General features: G+C 34.8%; 1 protein-coding gene across 1 annotated transcript in view; it reads right to left on the reverse strand.

Annotated features, from left to right (window-relative positions):
* The window catches only part of LOC117781062 (zinc finger protein weckle), a 46,794-nt gene that overhangs the window by 19,001 nt on the left and 11,994 nt on the right, over positions 1-15,799 (reverse strand). The window lies entirely within an intron of this gene.

The raw sequence follows: 15,799 nt of genomic DNA on the forward strand, positions 1-15,799 counted from the left end.
ACAGTAAAATGTAGATATAGTCAAAAAATCTTAGGTTAAAGACATCTGTATGAAATATAAAAAAAAAAACTTACAAATGTTGTATATTTTGTTTCACTTCGATAAGATTCCGATGATAGAAATTTTTTTAGTTATTTTTTTGCGTAAAATCTTTAACATTACAAAAGCAGTCCCAAAGCATTTGTTAGTCATCCAGAATCCAAGCAACCAATGGTTTTAAAGGTCTAACTAATTGTTGAAGGCTTTCATAAAATGTTAAATTTATTTAATTAAATTAAACCATTTTGTCGACTCTTTGTTCCTAAGAAAATCCTAATACCCCGGATGAAGCGCACATGAAAAAATAAAACAAATTTAAATCATCCAAAGAGCATCATTTGTTGGTGTTGGGCTTGGTGTTGGTTTTGACGTTGGTGTTGGGGGTCTTAGCCATCTTGCTAATTGTTCAATATATGTGGAGTGGAAGCAGCTGCTGGAGGCGCTTTAGCAGCTCCTTTGGGGCATGCAATTTACGACACATGTGCACGGCCCAACGACGCCAGAAACTAGGCAACAAAACATGACCATGTTTGTTGGCCAGCTCAGAGAGCGTTACAGTTAATTTGTTGACAGCTTAGTTGGCAAACACTGAACGGAACTCAACCAAACTATACTCTACTAGACTGAGCTTCTCAGCTCTGAATTCTCCACTGTCTACTCCTTGGAGGCTACAAGACATTCATGTCCATTTTCAGGGTAAAGTGAAGCAACAGCAGTTGACCAAAGTGAAGGGAGAAATAGACAGCATGCAATTGTAATTAGTACTATGGCAATAGTTTACAGGATAACAGATACAAGATACAAAGTTGCCAAGGAAATGAGTTGGTTTAATGAAAATATAAATATAATGGCATTTTCTATGTGATACAACTACTAACTTGTGTAATAAAAAAAGAGATTTGATTGTAACTATTGAAGTAAAATGTTTGTATAAAAAAAAGAGTACCACCTAAAGCAAGAAAAAAAAAACAGTGTATTAGAAAATCTTTCAAACATTTCATATGTGCATTTCAAGTCAGTTTTTTATATATGAACTTGCATATTATATCTGTATATCACTCTTTATATCGAGCCCTATTTTACAGGAGATAGTTTTTTTTAAATTATTTTGTGTCGTGTGTCGTGTGTCGCTTACGTTATAATTGACAGGCCAATATATCCGTAACTTTATTCAAATAAAATTAAATATTTTGGAAGCAGATGCTGTTGGTATTTATGAACACATTTGCATATTAAAACAAATTTCCGAAAAATGTCGCTTGCGTCATTCTTGCAAATATGGCTCGATATAATGGCATCTAAATGGTATCTATTCTCAAAAACACTCAATATACACATAATTTATCAAAACCTTATAACTTTTTTTAACACTCAAAAACTAACAGTCCCTAAAAAAAAATAACATGTCATAATGATACCAACTGAGAGACGGTTTTATACACTAAAGTTTTTCACGTTATTCTGCCAACTATCCCTGAGGCTGCTAAGGACAAATATACACTGTACATTACTTGTGATTTGATTATCAATTGTCCGGACGAAGAATTCAAGACTACTCGGCGAATAGACATAAAGGTGGAAGAAAGAATGAAAGAAAATAAAAAAAAATGTATGCTCCCATTTCGTTTGTTATAAAATACAATTTGGACTTCAATTTTCAATTGATTTCGCTGCTGGGATGTCAAATTTCACCGTCAACTTGGTCGTTGTCAACTAATTGGGTTTCAGGGCTCGTCCAAAAAACGGAAAAAAAATAAAAAAAAAAATACAAAAAAAAACACTACAACCACCACTACATAAGAACAAAAAAATAAACGAAATTTGACAGCAGGTGGAGAAATGTGTAAAAAGGAAAAGATTAAATTTCCTTGTTACGACTTATGGCTGAGCATAAAATGAGAAAAAATGACAAAAGTGAAAATAAATATTGAGTTATTGATATACAATACATATTTAATACACATATCGACACATACACATAAATTCAAGCATGTGCTTGTAAGGACACGTTCCTTACTGAGCTGATAAGAAAAATTTGTATATTTACTTATCAAAGGGTTCTCAGCGCAATCTGCTCAACGCGAGCTCATTTCAAATGCAGCTGACAATTTGCGTTTGCCAACTAAAAACATAAAATTTTCATAAAAGCCGCTCAAAATGCGATGATGTATTGAAAAAGCAGGCAGGCTTTTCTCCTCCTTTCTATGCGCTTCACTGCGCGTTGACTTCGCGGAGAGTTGTCTCTTTGGAGTGTTCTCAGAGAAGATTTTGTTTGAATTTGTTGTGATTTACCAAAAAATATTATATATAGGATTTTATGGAATGTATCAAGCAAATATATTAAAAATATTTTTTTTTGGCATTTATCAATAAATATTTTTAATAGAAAGCAATGTTTCTTGCTTTTCCGTCCGGTGTATTCAAAAAATTTTAATTGTCAATTGCAACAACTGCAATTGCAACTTTTTCATACTAAAACTTGATTTTCGACTGAGCGTCTCTATGGCAGCTAAATGATATAATGGTCCGATTTGAACCAAATTTATGCAGGATGTATAATACCAGTCCAGATGTATATTGTGTCAGATTGGTCGAGATATCTCAAAAAACCAAGAAGTTTTTCATACTAAAACTTCATTTTCGATCTATCGTTGCTATGGCAGCTATATGATATAGAGGTCCGATCCCAAAAAAAATAAACAAATTTGATCTGCGTACGGTATCCAGGAACCTACTTACCAAGTTTAAAGTCTCTAGCCCTTATGGTTTCAGACGGACAGACAGACGGACATGGCTCAATCGATTTGGCTGTTGATCCTGATCAAAAGTCTGCCACGCCCTCTTCTGCCTGTTACATACATTCTGCCAAACACATTAAACCATTTTTGCCCATTTTCAATGGGCTCTGGGTATAATAAGAGACTTTTCAAACCGAAAGTTGTTTTTCGAAACAATTTTATGATCGATTTGAGCTCTTTCCTTTATACATAAAAAAATTATTTTAAGTGGCTGAATTTTGTGACAAAATGAGAAAAAAAAATTTCTTTTTAATTTCAATGGTTGTATGTCCATTAAATATTTTTATTTTATTCGTTATCTCCATAATAGAAATTTTGTATAAAAGAAATTACTGTTCAAGATTATTTTGTAACCAACTTCAACTTATTTAAGCATTTAGTCAACGTAATTCAGAATTTCAAATTGTGACGAAATTGATTTTCGGAACACGCTAGCACAGTATTTAATTCATGTTTTTTTCTTGCGTTTGCGCCTCGCTCAACTTATTGTCAGCGCAAATATTTGTTTGTTTGTCTTTTGACGTAAGACGCAGCAACCGAACCACACAAGACACACAGCAACAGACTCCACACAACACCGCGATACACCGCACCACAGCGCACCACACGGTGGGGCACAGTATGGGGGCGCTTGCTTATTTCGTTTTACGAGTGTGCACAGGCTCAGGCAATATTTTGCATGTTTGCATACAAAATATCATATTTGCTGAGATTGTTTCATTAAAAAAAGGACGGCAGGTGGTGCTGTAGCAAGAGCTAGCTAAAACTACCTTTAGGCTATGCTAGTACGTGTTTAGCTTTAGCACCTACACACGCACACACACACACACACATACACAGGTAGAGACATACACCACATGCGTGTGCCGTAAAACGGTCATATTACCAAAAAAAGCGGTAAGTGCTACGCTGAGGAAATTGGTTTTCCCACGCACCATGCCAACCGAAAATATAATATCTGTGAAAAAAAAAAACGAAACGAGGAAAGCCGAGAAAAGTGTTTTCACTAGTTTCGTATGCCAAACAGGTGGACCGCTGTTGTGCACATAAAATTTGCTCGTTTCTGCTTTTTGTTTTCCAATGTATTGAAAAGACATAAAGCCTAAAAGCAGACTAAAGAGTTTTTCCATAAAAACCAAAACAAATGGCAGAAACAATAGCTATATGAATTTCTTGCCCAAAACAGATTCGCACAACTGTGTAGGGTCGTACAACAAATCAAAAATGAAAATATCTACAACTTTGCTGTCAGTTTACTTTCATGCTCGATGCACTTTTCTTTAATAGGTAGTCAGATCTGTTCTTTCTGTTCCATTAGATTGACAGATTTGAGAAGCAGGATTTCTGAAATTCTAATTTCGAACTGGCTTTAAAATTTAAATCAATAAGTATAATAACCAAACGGAGCTTTAGAGTTATCAGTCAAAACTAATATTCATTAGGCACTGGGGAATTCATTGAATTTAAATTATTTGATTCAATTGATAATTTGAACACAGACATAAAAATAAATACAGTCATATTTATCATTATTTATTTTCATACTTAAATGTCAAAGTTAAGAATGCAATATAAAGTTTAACGTTAAATTATAATGATTTTTAAAACTCGCAAGAGAAAATTAGATTTAATTTAAATATGATTATTATTATTATTATTATTGTTCCAACTCCATGGTTAGCGAATCTTTTGATAGGTCAAAAGGAGACATCTCCGACCCTGTCAAGTATATATGTTCTTGATCAGCATCAACAGCCAAATCGATTGAGCCATGTGTGTCTGTCCGTCCGTCTGTGTGAGCGCCTAGATCTCAGAGGCTATAAGAGATAGAGATACCAAACTTTCATCCACAGACTCTAAACTTAACGGGCATAATAAAAATTATTTCGAGCATCTGCTTTCCACATTTTTAACTTGGCACGTGGTAACATCATAACATAAAGTAGCGCTGAACATCAAAATAGAGATACGATTTTCACCTCATGACATCTAAATCTCTTTTCCCCAGTTACGATAGAAACATTAACTTTCCATTTCAGTCAAGCTGTCAGCAGCCCAACTGTCCTAAGCCAAAACATCTCTTGCCGTCCAGGTATAATGGCTGCACTTTGCTACCTTTTTCGCTTTCCCTTTCTGTCTCTCACACACACACACACACACACACCACAAAGTTACTCAATTATTTCGTTGACATTAAGCACATAAAAATACAAATAGATGACACCCAGCTAAGACAACAACAACATTTACAACACAGGACAACAAAAAAAGGGACCACAAAGAGTCCTTATAATGTTCACCTCTCTTCTCTGTCGCACTCGCATTCATTCTCTTTCTAACTGCTACCTTTCCTAGCACGGCCAGCGATTTGTCTGCAGATACCTTTTTTGCCTAGAACGGACCAAAAGACAGGGCCGTCTTTATCGCAGATTAAGTGCGACATCGTCATCTACCATCAGGCCCAAGTCCATGACCAAAGCACTCGTCGTATTCGTTAGTTACACCGGGTATTGTGCTGAAATGTGCTTACAGCACATTAATTTCTTCCACCTGGCATTAAGATAATTGTCGGCCTTTGTTTAGATACAAGATACAAGATAATCGACTGAGCATTTCGTCCCAAAAAACTACTGAATGGATCCAAATTGAATGCAATCAAATCGGGGAAGGTTCGAGACGTGATGCTCTTTAACAAATTGTATTAACTTATTAGGAATTTACTTTAAACTTAAGATGTATTGTAGCAAATTAGTAAACGAACTCCATTTTAATGTCAGCGAGTGTTGGTCAAAATTACTCTTCAAACAGGATTCGAAACTATTTAAGAAGTACTGTGGAGCTGGTTTATCTAACTCAAAAAATGCAAACCTATAATCATAAATCAAGAACTAAAACGTATCAATATTTTTTTACTTTTTGTAATTAAATATTGTGAATTGAAAAATTAAAGGTAACACCAATATTTATTAAAAGAAAAAAATTAATTTTAAACATATTGTATTAAATTCAAACTTAAAAATAAACAATTTCTATGAAATAAAATAAAATAGAGAATTAATTTGTAATTCGCAAAATTAATTGTAAAACTGACTGCAGTTTTGTTTATTCTCATAAGTTTAAAATTCCATTGATAAAAATAAATATTTGCAAATAATCAAAATGCGACTACTATAGTAGTATAGTATACGCAATACATCAAACATCTGAATACATTGAACAAATTTATAAGAAAATTAATCAAAAACCAGAACCAACCGCGCAAATTTAATAATATGAGATCAACTTTTAATGGCATTGTGATCAGAGAGGGAGAAGAAAGTTGACGAGTATGAGGTTTGACGGTAGACGGCAGTCACTTTGAACTTTGCTAAAGTCATAAAAATCATCCATACACACACTTGACACGCACACACACTCAAAGGAAAGGCAATTGCGTGTAATTTAATAACAAAATAATAGGAAGCAATGACTTAAAAAAGAAACAAAGCCAAAGACAGAGGCAACGAGTATAGTCATAAAAATGTAATCATAAATTATGTGCCCAGCCATTTGGCATTCTTGTGTTCAAGTGCAGTGGTTGTATGTGTGTGTGTGTGAGTGTGTATGTGCGAAAGTGTGCGTATTTTTGTAGAAATGCGTTGAATGCTTGCGGGCGTGTTGTGTTGTCAACTGAGCCAATTTTTCTTATGTTTTTGTTTGTGCTTTTTTTTGAAATATACTCAACGCAATGCCAACGCCTAAAAGCCGCTTAGTAATTGCTTATGAAATATGCAAAGGCGTAACCGCCTTGGACCATCCAACAGACCCTCAATACACCACACCGCACCGCACCGCATCACAGCTGAGCTTTAGCCAAGGCACGCACCCTTTTAGCCGGAAATCTTCCGTTGGCTTTTTGCGGTTGGTCCGCACCGCCTTCACAGTGGGCCTAGCCTAGCATGACATTGCCACTTAGCGGCTACATTAATGGCAGCGCCAAATGGCATTCTCTTCACTACGTCACTCTCTCACCTTCTCTCGTACTCACATTCTGTTCATCCCCATCATTGCTTGCAAACTGAGCGTGTAACGGCAAATAAACTAATACAGACGAACGGGGCAAGCATAAAAACGTAGCATACTTTTGCGCTGCGTATGAAGATGTAACATTCATGTCTGCATCTCAGCTAACCGTCATCCTTCTCCCCTACGACCACATTTCCTCCCACTACGCTACTCCCATTACCACTCCCATTCCAACTCCCACTCCTACTATATCTGACTGTATCATGAATATTTAATGCTGACATGTACAAAGTATACAATATATGTACATGTAGATGTAAAGTTAGACATACATGTGCATACATATGTGTATGTATCTGACCGTATGTGTGTATGTGTTTATGTATTTGCCGAAAGTTTTGAAAACATCTGCAAAAACGAACGACAAGAAAAATTGCATATGTAACCAGAAAGTTTCGCATCTTGTGGCTAATTTGTTACCTTCGCCTCAAATGAAACAAAATTAACGTCAGCTAAACAGTTGGAACTCTGCATTGGGTCATTTTAAGACCCTGTACTCAAAGAGTACAAAGAGTTTACTAAGTTTGTCAAAAAAGAAGCACAGCAGGGAGAAGGCGTAGACCCCGATACGGTATTATTGATCTTGTATGAACGCCTAGATTTTAGAAATATTTGGAGTTAGGTACACCAAATTTAATATGTATGTTCCTCTATTTTCTAAGCAAATTAAGTCTCCGTAACTCAAAACATTAATTATAAGAGATATTTTATAGTTAGAATCTTTTTTTGCTTACAAGGTAATTAGTCCAGATGTGTAAAAAGTTACTTCTTTAATTGAATAAATCTTATCAGCATTAATATAAAAATTAATTTAATAAATATTTCAAATTTTTTTAACAAGTACAAAAGACAAGAGTTAGGGTACTGAAAAAAGTTTAAAAAAATAATATACTTAGATGGTATGAAAAGTGCAAAACTTAATGAAAAATACGTACTAAATATTGCTTGTAGAGAAGAAATTTTAAACTTATTTTACTTAAACTTTTGCCCTTGCAAAAAATTATTGTTTGGTTTAAATTTACAGTCATTACTTTTATTTTACTCGAATATTCTCTGTCTCAAAATAAATCGAGAAATATTAATTTATCTTTATTAATGACATCAAATTACTTTAAAAATGAAAAATGTTATGCATGATTTTCAAATCGAAGTTTATGGAAAAATCACAAATAACGGGAGCAGAGCATTGAGTACTCGTAGTTATAATCATCAGAATCGACTGGTGTCGGCAAGAATTTATAGCAAGTAATATTTATATAGACTAGTTATTCTGGAAAAGACGAAATGATTAGGTTATATTGATTTATCTCGTTACCATGCTTAAGAATAATTTATACTTTATGGATACCTTCCATAGTGGCTTAAATTTTTTCTGACAATGCATAAATATATAAATGGAATCTTTAATAAAATCATTTTTAAAAAGTACGAAAGTTCTATTTATTTTAAACAGATAAGAGTCTGAAAATGTTATTTTAATACAGACAAGTTCTGAGCTAGTCAACTGCACCCTATCTGTCATTACGTTAATATTAACGCATTCCGGCAATTTTGGTAATAAGCCAATAAACTCGTTAACAAATGCTCATGTTATTTTCATCAGCTGTGTAGAGTCCCTTGACACTCTATTATGAGACTCAGTCCATATAAATTGTGCAAAACCTTAATGTTCAAATCATTTAAACATGGCAACATCCCCGCCTGGTTGCCCACAATACCCCACAATACGCAATGCCCTCATCTTTTCACAACAACAAACACAACGACAGCAGAACCAACGGGGAAAAACAACAAAACAATTTAACGCTTTAATGATAATGATGTATGAACAACTAAAGACAACAAACAAGAGTTGCACGTGTGTTGTTCTAATGCTTATTATTGTTGTTGTTGATGTTGTTCTTGTTGTTGCTGCTGCTTCTGTTATTGTTGTAGATGTGCTGGCTAGGAGTTTGAGTTGAGTTTGCCGCTGCCATCAACAACAATTCCAACGTTTAACAAGCTAATGTGCTTTTAATGGTCCGTGTGTCCAGCTGATTATATCCTGCAGAAAGGGGCGATATGGTGGGCAGGGAGTAGCAAGTAAAATACACAAATAATTAAAATTAATTATCTTGCAATTAGTTTACGATTTACTCATTAAGCAATGAAAACGCGCCCAAAGTCTCACAGCGCCAAAGTAAAGACCCAAAAGTAGGCAATGCTTCAATGATCATAATGAAGGCAGAAGGAAGATGATGGACAGCAGGAGGAAGTGAAGAAGGACCCAATGCTTCTCTGTCCGCGTATGACAATATAATTATGAAATTACTGCGTCTAGAATTTCAATTGAGTTGTTTTGTTTGATTTATGTGCAATTGCACAAGGCAAATAACGGCAACAGACCCACGGAAACACACAAGCAGATATACGCCCCCAAAACACACACACACACGCACACGCACACAGAGACAAGCAATGGCATAGGGTAATATGTCATTTATTACGCATACGCAGTGTGGACTCTGACATTTAAACAGCGGGAAGTTTTTGGGTCAGCATTCGTTTTATTGACATTTAACACACTTGCCAAACATTTTGGGCCTTATGATTTATGCCGCATCACCCCCTTTGGCTCTATAGAGCTATAGCTATTGCTTTTAACACTTCATTGCTTAATTGTCAAAGTTTTGAGTTGCTTAGTTATTAATTTCCGTAGAAAAACGTGAGTAGAGGAAACCAAATAGCACTGCTCGACTATCAAGCACGCTGTAGACAATTCTTCTTCAATAGTAAGACACATTTTATTTCATTATGTAAATCCTTTAAAATAGTAACGGTCATAGCTTTTGATTTCCTAGAATGGAGATAATACATACTTAAATGATTCTAGATGATAAATAAAAAAAGGCTTAACAATTTTTAAACTATATTTGCCTTTTTAAGTTTTATCAAAAACTGCATTTCCATAATTAATTTTTACTAATATGTTCAGCCTTACGATACCTCTTTTTCTGCTTTTTTAAGGGGTATTAAATTTACAAAATTGTGAAATTTTATATAAAACTGCTCTCTTTCTGCTATAGCAAAAGTATATGCCCTTTCCAAGGGTTGACGGTCTGCCAGTTTCCAGGCAAAATACTTAACTGTCTGCTTATTATTAAAAGCCAGCTTAAGTGGTAGAGTCAAGCTAATTGAATTAACTTTTCAACCCAGTCGCGTGGTGCGTGAAAAAGGCTAAAATAACATACAAACAACAACAACAACGAGGACAAGCAGAAAGCAAAATGCGAAACAAGTTGCGCTAATGTTGATAAAGTGCCGCTAACTCAAAAAGATTTTACAATATTTTTTGCGCCAGAGCTTTTGGGTATAAGCCTTAAAAAAAATCAGTAACAAATAAGAAAGGAGCGAAAATGATAAGCGCGGCTTGCATTGACTTAGCAAATTCCCTAAATAATTTTTTAAATAAAGGTTTTCTAATTTAAATATTAATTAATTAAATATTTTATTAAAATTTAAATTCGTTTGAAAAGCGTCAATTTATTTTAATATTCTTACAGTACCTAAAAATTACATTAATAAATCTATATACTCAGTTTACTAGCTGATAAATATTTTAGCGTAAAATGTACTAAAAAAAACATCTTTACGAGGTAAAAGTCTAGTGACATTTATCTCGTAAAGAGGTTTTTTTGGAAGATACCAAAAATTTTTGATACTTTGAAAAAAGTTATTAATATGCTTACTCCAAATTTAAAAATCAATTCACAATTACATCATGGCAGGATACCCTGTGCTCAGGCAGTTTGAAGTCGTTCGGCACGCCGAAGATTTAAGGCTGTTACTTTTTGATTGATTGTTTATGATTGTAGTATAGGACTGAAGTCTGAGACTGACATAAATGCATTATTTGTCATATTGGTTGAGATATCTCAAAAAACAAAAACGTTTTTCGAACTAAAGCCTTTCTAGATTTTCGAAAAGGAATAAAGCCCCATCATTACATCTAAGGTATTTCAGCGCTTTGATCAAAACAGACAAACAAATATACTGACTTTTCATTTCATTTTGAGAAGTCCACTAATAATTTCAAATTTAATAATCTTTTGAACTAGTTGTCGGATTTCGGTGATCGAGGGATCAATCGACGCGTATTTTTGATAAAATTTATTAAAACATAAAAATAATAATTCACCAAAAGGCCCTAACGGCCCCATTTTCTTACGAACCAGGTGAGTAGGCAAAATGCCTTCCGCAGTGGTGGCAATTATGTGTAATTTTAAAAAACGTCACAGTAAAGATATCACTTTAAAAAAGGGCTCTAAAAATTCTTTCAAAAATGTAATTTCAGTTATATAAGTTTTACATTAACAAATACCTTTATTTTCAGCAAGTAATGATTTAATTCTTAATCTTAAAAGAAATAAAAAAATTACCAATTACCTAACTCAACTTAATTTCATGTGTAAAATAAAATGATTTATAATTTTGAGAAGTGGTCAGTTCGGGGTCAGGTTCACAGATTAAATATATTCAAAAATTTAAGTTCATGATTCGGTTCAGGTTCAGCGAGGTTCGGTTCAGAACCGGTAATGACAAATAAATACAGTCAATTAAATCTAATTATAAAGTCTTCAGAATAATTTTTTAAAATGTTAGTTTTCGTATTATACTAATTGAGAAATTGGTAAGTCATTGATGTTGTTACTTTCTATCTATAACTAAGTAGGGAGCTTTACTCCATTGATACTAATAGTGTTTCATCAAAGTTGCCTTTCAGCGGTTTACCGTAATCTGCCAAAGTGACTCACAGTATCTACATTGCCGTTGGTTGTAGTGCACGAAAGGGTTTCAGTTACTGGCCGTGTGGAAGGGGAGAACGAGGAGACGAAAGTGGAAGTGAGACTGAAGGGATGTTATGGGCGTGTCTCGTGTCCATGCTTCGTGTCCTTGCAAACACGCTACACTGCTGCTACTATCCTTGTGTTGAGTATCCTGGCTATCGGTTTACGCGCTATGCTTCGTTAAGTGCATTTTGAATTTTTAATGCTGCGCGCTCTTCAAAACTTGCACAAAGCGTTGAACCAACGTTAGAGATGGACATGGACAAGGGAACGTTGGGGGATCCAAAGGGGTTTTATGCCGCTGGTGTGGTAAGGTGACTACAGGCTCTCGACTTAGCGCAAGGCTCGCTGATTAATTTGCTTTATTAAAAAACCATACGACTAGAAATACGCATTTGACTGTTGCGCAGCTGTTGCGCAAACAAAAATAATCAACACAAATTTCTCCAACACAACGTAAATATGCCAAGTTACAGGTTTCGCTTCGACCTCCTTCTCCCCTCTCTTCTCCTTCTCTCTCTCTCTCTCTCTCTCTCTCTCTCTCTCTCTCTGTCTCCCTTTCTCTCCTTCTCACTTGCCTTCCTGTCCCAATCCCCAATCCCAGGGCAATTAATTTTTAATCTTCGCTAAGCATTCGCAACAAATTGTGAACTAACCAGCAGGCGGCAATCTACACTGACAGAGAAGATAGAATAGAAGGGGAAGAGAGAAAGTGCGGGGAAGAAGAGAAAAAAAGGGGGAAGCCAGTAAAGTGTTTTGCGTATGTTTCGCAGCCACATATTTATCTTAATTTTATGTTGGCTTCGTTTTTATTTTTTTTGATACCCTGTACATATTTAATCATATGAAACAGTTATATTAACGCTACTTCCGGTAATCACTTCCTATTTTTTACGAATTCAATAAATTTATTTTTAGAAAGTACATTTTGACTAAGAATTTTAAAATATTTTTTTTTCATTTTATCAGACTTAAATTCATCAACTCAGAGTAAATTCAACACGCAAAATGTTTTTGAAATTAAATTGGAACAAGATTCCGCTAAATCTTGACGAAAGTGATAACCGGAACGGGCCTGATTGTATTTTCCTACATATAAGAGTTAACAAGATACCTTCAGGGCAAGTTACTAATATTCTTTATATCGATCGCATTTCTCAGATATCACTTTAACTTCGTTCTATTTATTATATGCGTTTTATTTCGAAAACTTTAATGAAATCGCTTGAAAGGCACAAGTGATATTATATTACTAAAAGCAGTTATTCGTAAAAAGTTTAACTTAGACATATGTACTGACTATTCACAAATTTCTAATTATTTAGGGAATATTACTTTAGTTAATGTATAGCATTCAATAATGGCGCGTCATAAAGAAAAGCGTAAAACTTGTGTTGTTTTTTCCTCTGAACCAAAACGTATTTGTATGAAATGGGACCCGTTTGGTGATTATGATCACGAACCCAACCGGTGTGGTGAGGTTCGGAGCAAGTCCCGTTTGCAGCCTTGCTTATAAGATATCCGCTAGTCAAGCACCATCAACTGACGTATTCTTAGAAGTGTGTTTTTTCTGGTTTCTTTTTCATGATTTGCAAAAGTGCCAACAGCAGTGTAAAGGATCTTAGACCAAGCCAGGGGGATTAATAAAAGGATTACGCAGCGGAAAATGCCAGCTGCGTTGTTGCCGGCATCAACTTGGCAATGGCAATGCCAATGCGGATCCGGATGCGGTTAAGGATGTGAATGTGGATGTGAATCCAACTGATGGCAATTTGTAGCGCCACTTGCCTACACAGACCAAGAAGTTGTGGGCGGGGCGGGGGCGAAGAAGGTTGTTGGTGTGGGGCACTTGCAGTAGAGGCTAATTGCGTTTCGCCTTGGCAAGCAGCTATACGCCCGCAATCTGCCAGGCTGCAGTTTTTGGGGCCAAGCGCCTGGTACTGATGCTGGCACTGTATGCATGGTCATATATTAAAAATAATCCATTCGATATCTGTTTTAATACTTCAAATTTATAGCAGGCGCTTACAGCAACAACAACAGAAACAACAGCAATGACAACAGCAGCAGCAACAACGACAACAACAACTCACTGTCATTTTGAAGGGCTTTTAGCTTGATATTTTATTGCTTAAAGGATGTGCTGGGCATCAGCATGCGAGGGTTTTTTGTAAAATCTCTATAATGTTTTAAACAATTAATATGCACGTTACTTTAAAAATAAGTAAAAGGGTATACTGACATTTGAGAATTACCCATATACCATTTGCATACGTTTCTTTTATATATATGTATTTTAGGCATACTTAATTACTATTTCTTGAATCTTTAAAACAAATTTTCTTTATTTAATATCTACATTTAATTGATTAATTAATTTAAATAATTCCTAGCATGGTAAAAATAGCATAAAAAATCTTTAAGGAATTAGACCTCTATATATTCTTTTAAAATATGTTCTTCAAAAACCGCCCTAAACTAGAAACTCCACACTAAACAAATTTGATCAATTTTTGAAAGACAAATAGACTTAATTAATCTAAAAACTGTTTTCAGTGCTCCCAATCCGAAGCCCTCATAGTTCGGAATACTTAATATAAATTAAAATATTCGTTAAAACAAACCCAATAGACCCCTGTACTTTTTTTAAGTTCGGGGTCTAAAAATACATTTAAATTTGACATATTTAGTGCATAAAATATATTACTATATTAAATTTTGTTGAAACTTTAAATTAAATTAATTTATCTTGGCCGTTCGGTTGCTATTGATTTTATTAAAATCTCTCCATTTAATGATTTTATAAAGGATTCAAAACATTCGACTTTCTGTTGAGTTTCTGTGTAAGAAAATATTTTAGTGATACATATTTTTATTGCAGCCCTCGCATAACGCGTTTCGGCCATTGTTTTTTATATGCCGAGGCCATTTTAATAATAACATTTGTCTTCGGCTGCGGTTTTTTATGGGCCACGGCGCTGATTTGCTTACAATTGACATAAAGGGGGATCATATGAGTTATATGTTACAACTGCAAGGGCTTTGCAAGCAGCACAAGAACTCCAGATAAGCCCCACTCAATCAACATAAAAGTATGCTATGCAAAGCATTCTGGGTTTGGCAATTGCGGTGTGAGAGGAGGGGGAGGTGAATAAAGAAAAGCAAAGCGTCAAAGCTGCTGCCGTTAATCAGCAACTGCAACAGACACAACAGCTAGGAGAACAACAACAATGGAGAAGAAAATTTTAAATTGGAACTTGCCAGAACACGCACGCATTTAATTAAAGTAAAAGCTTTGGTTTTTCTCTATTTGCCATTTTACTACAATTTTTCTATCTATTTTTTTAATTTTTTCTGCTTTTGTTCTTTTTCATTTTTTGGTTGCGAAAAAATGTGGTCGTCAAGGGAGGCGTCCGTTTGTTGCAGTTGCAAGGATAATAACGTGCAATTTATATGCGTGCCATTTTTTAGAAGCCAAGCGCAAAGGCGGGTCTTAGCTGTCAGCGAGTGAAGACACATTTGACTCATTAATTTATATTGTGACTCAGATCCCTGCCAGAGGGGCAATACGAGCTGAAACTGTGAAGGGGTTTATATTCAGTTCATTCTACAAAACTTGGGGTAGGTTTTATAGTAAAGTGAGTGAAAATGTTGTCCTTTATGGAATAAAATAGGGTTGTAAAGTGGGGTATGTTTATTATTGCGGATATGGAGAGTTCATGTGAGGGTTAAAAATGTTATAAGCGTATAACAAAGACAATAAGTCGAAAAACGTTTCTATAAATATGACAATGTGCCACATTGGGCTACACTGTACTATAAAAGTTTGGTATAAAAGTTGTTATACAAAATCTGTTAGAAAAAATATGACAATCATACGTGTATATCAAATATAACAGTCTCAAATTCGTTATACTACAATATTCTATTATGCCACATTGGGCTACACTGTACTACGCCAGTTTGGTACAAAAGTTGTTATACAAAATCTGTTAGAAAAAATATGACGTAAATGTGCCAATCATACGTGTATATCATATATAGCAGTCGAAAATTTGTTATACTACAATA

The sequence above is a fragment of the Drosophila innubila genome (genome assembly GCF_004354385.1).
Source record: "Drosophila innubila isolate TH190305 chromosome 2L unlocalized genomic scaffold, UK_Dinn_1.0 4_B_2L, whole genome shotgun sequence".
Lineage (NCBI taxonomy): Eukaryota > Metazoa > Arthropoda > Insecta > Diptera > Drosophilidae > Drosophila > Drosophila innubila.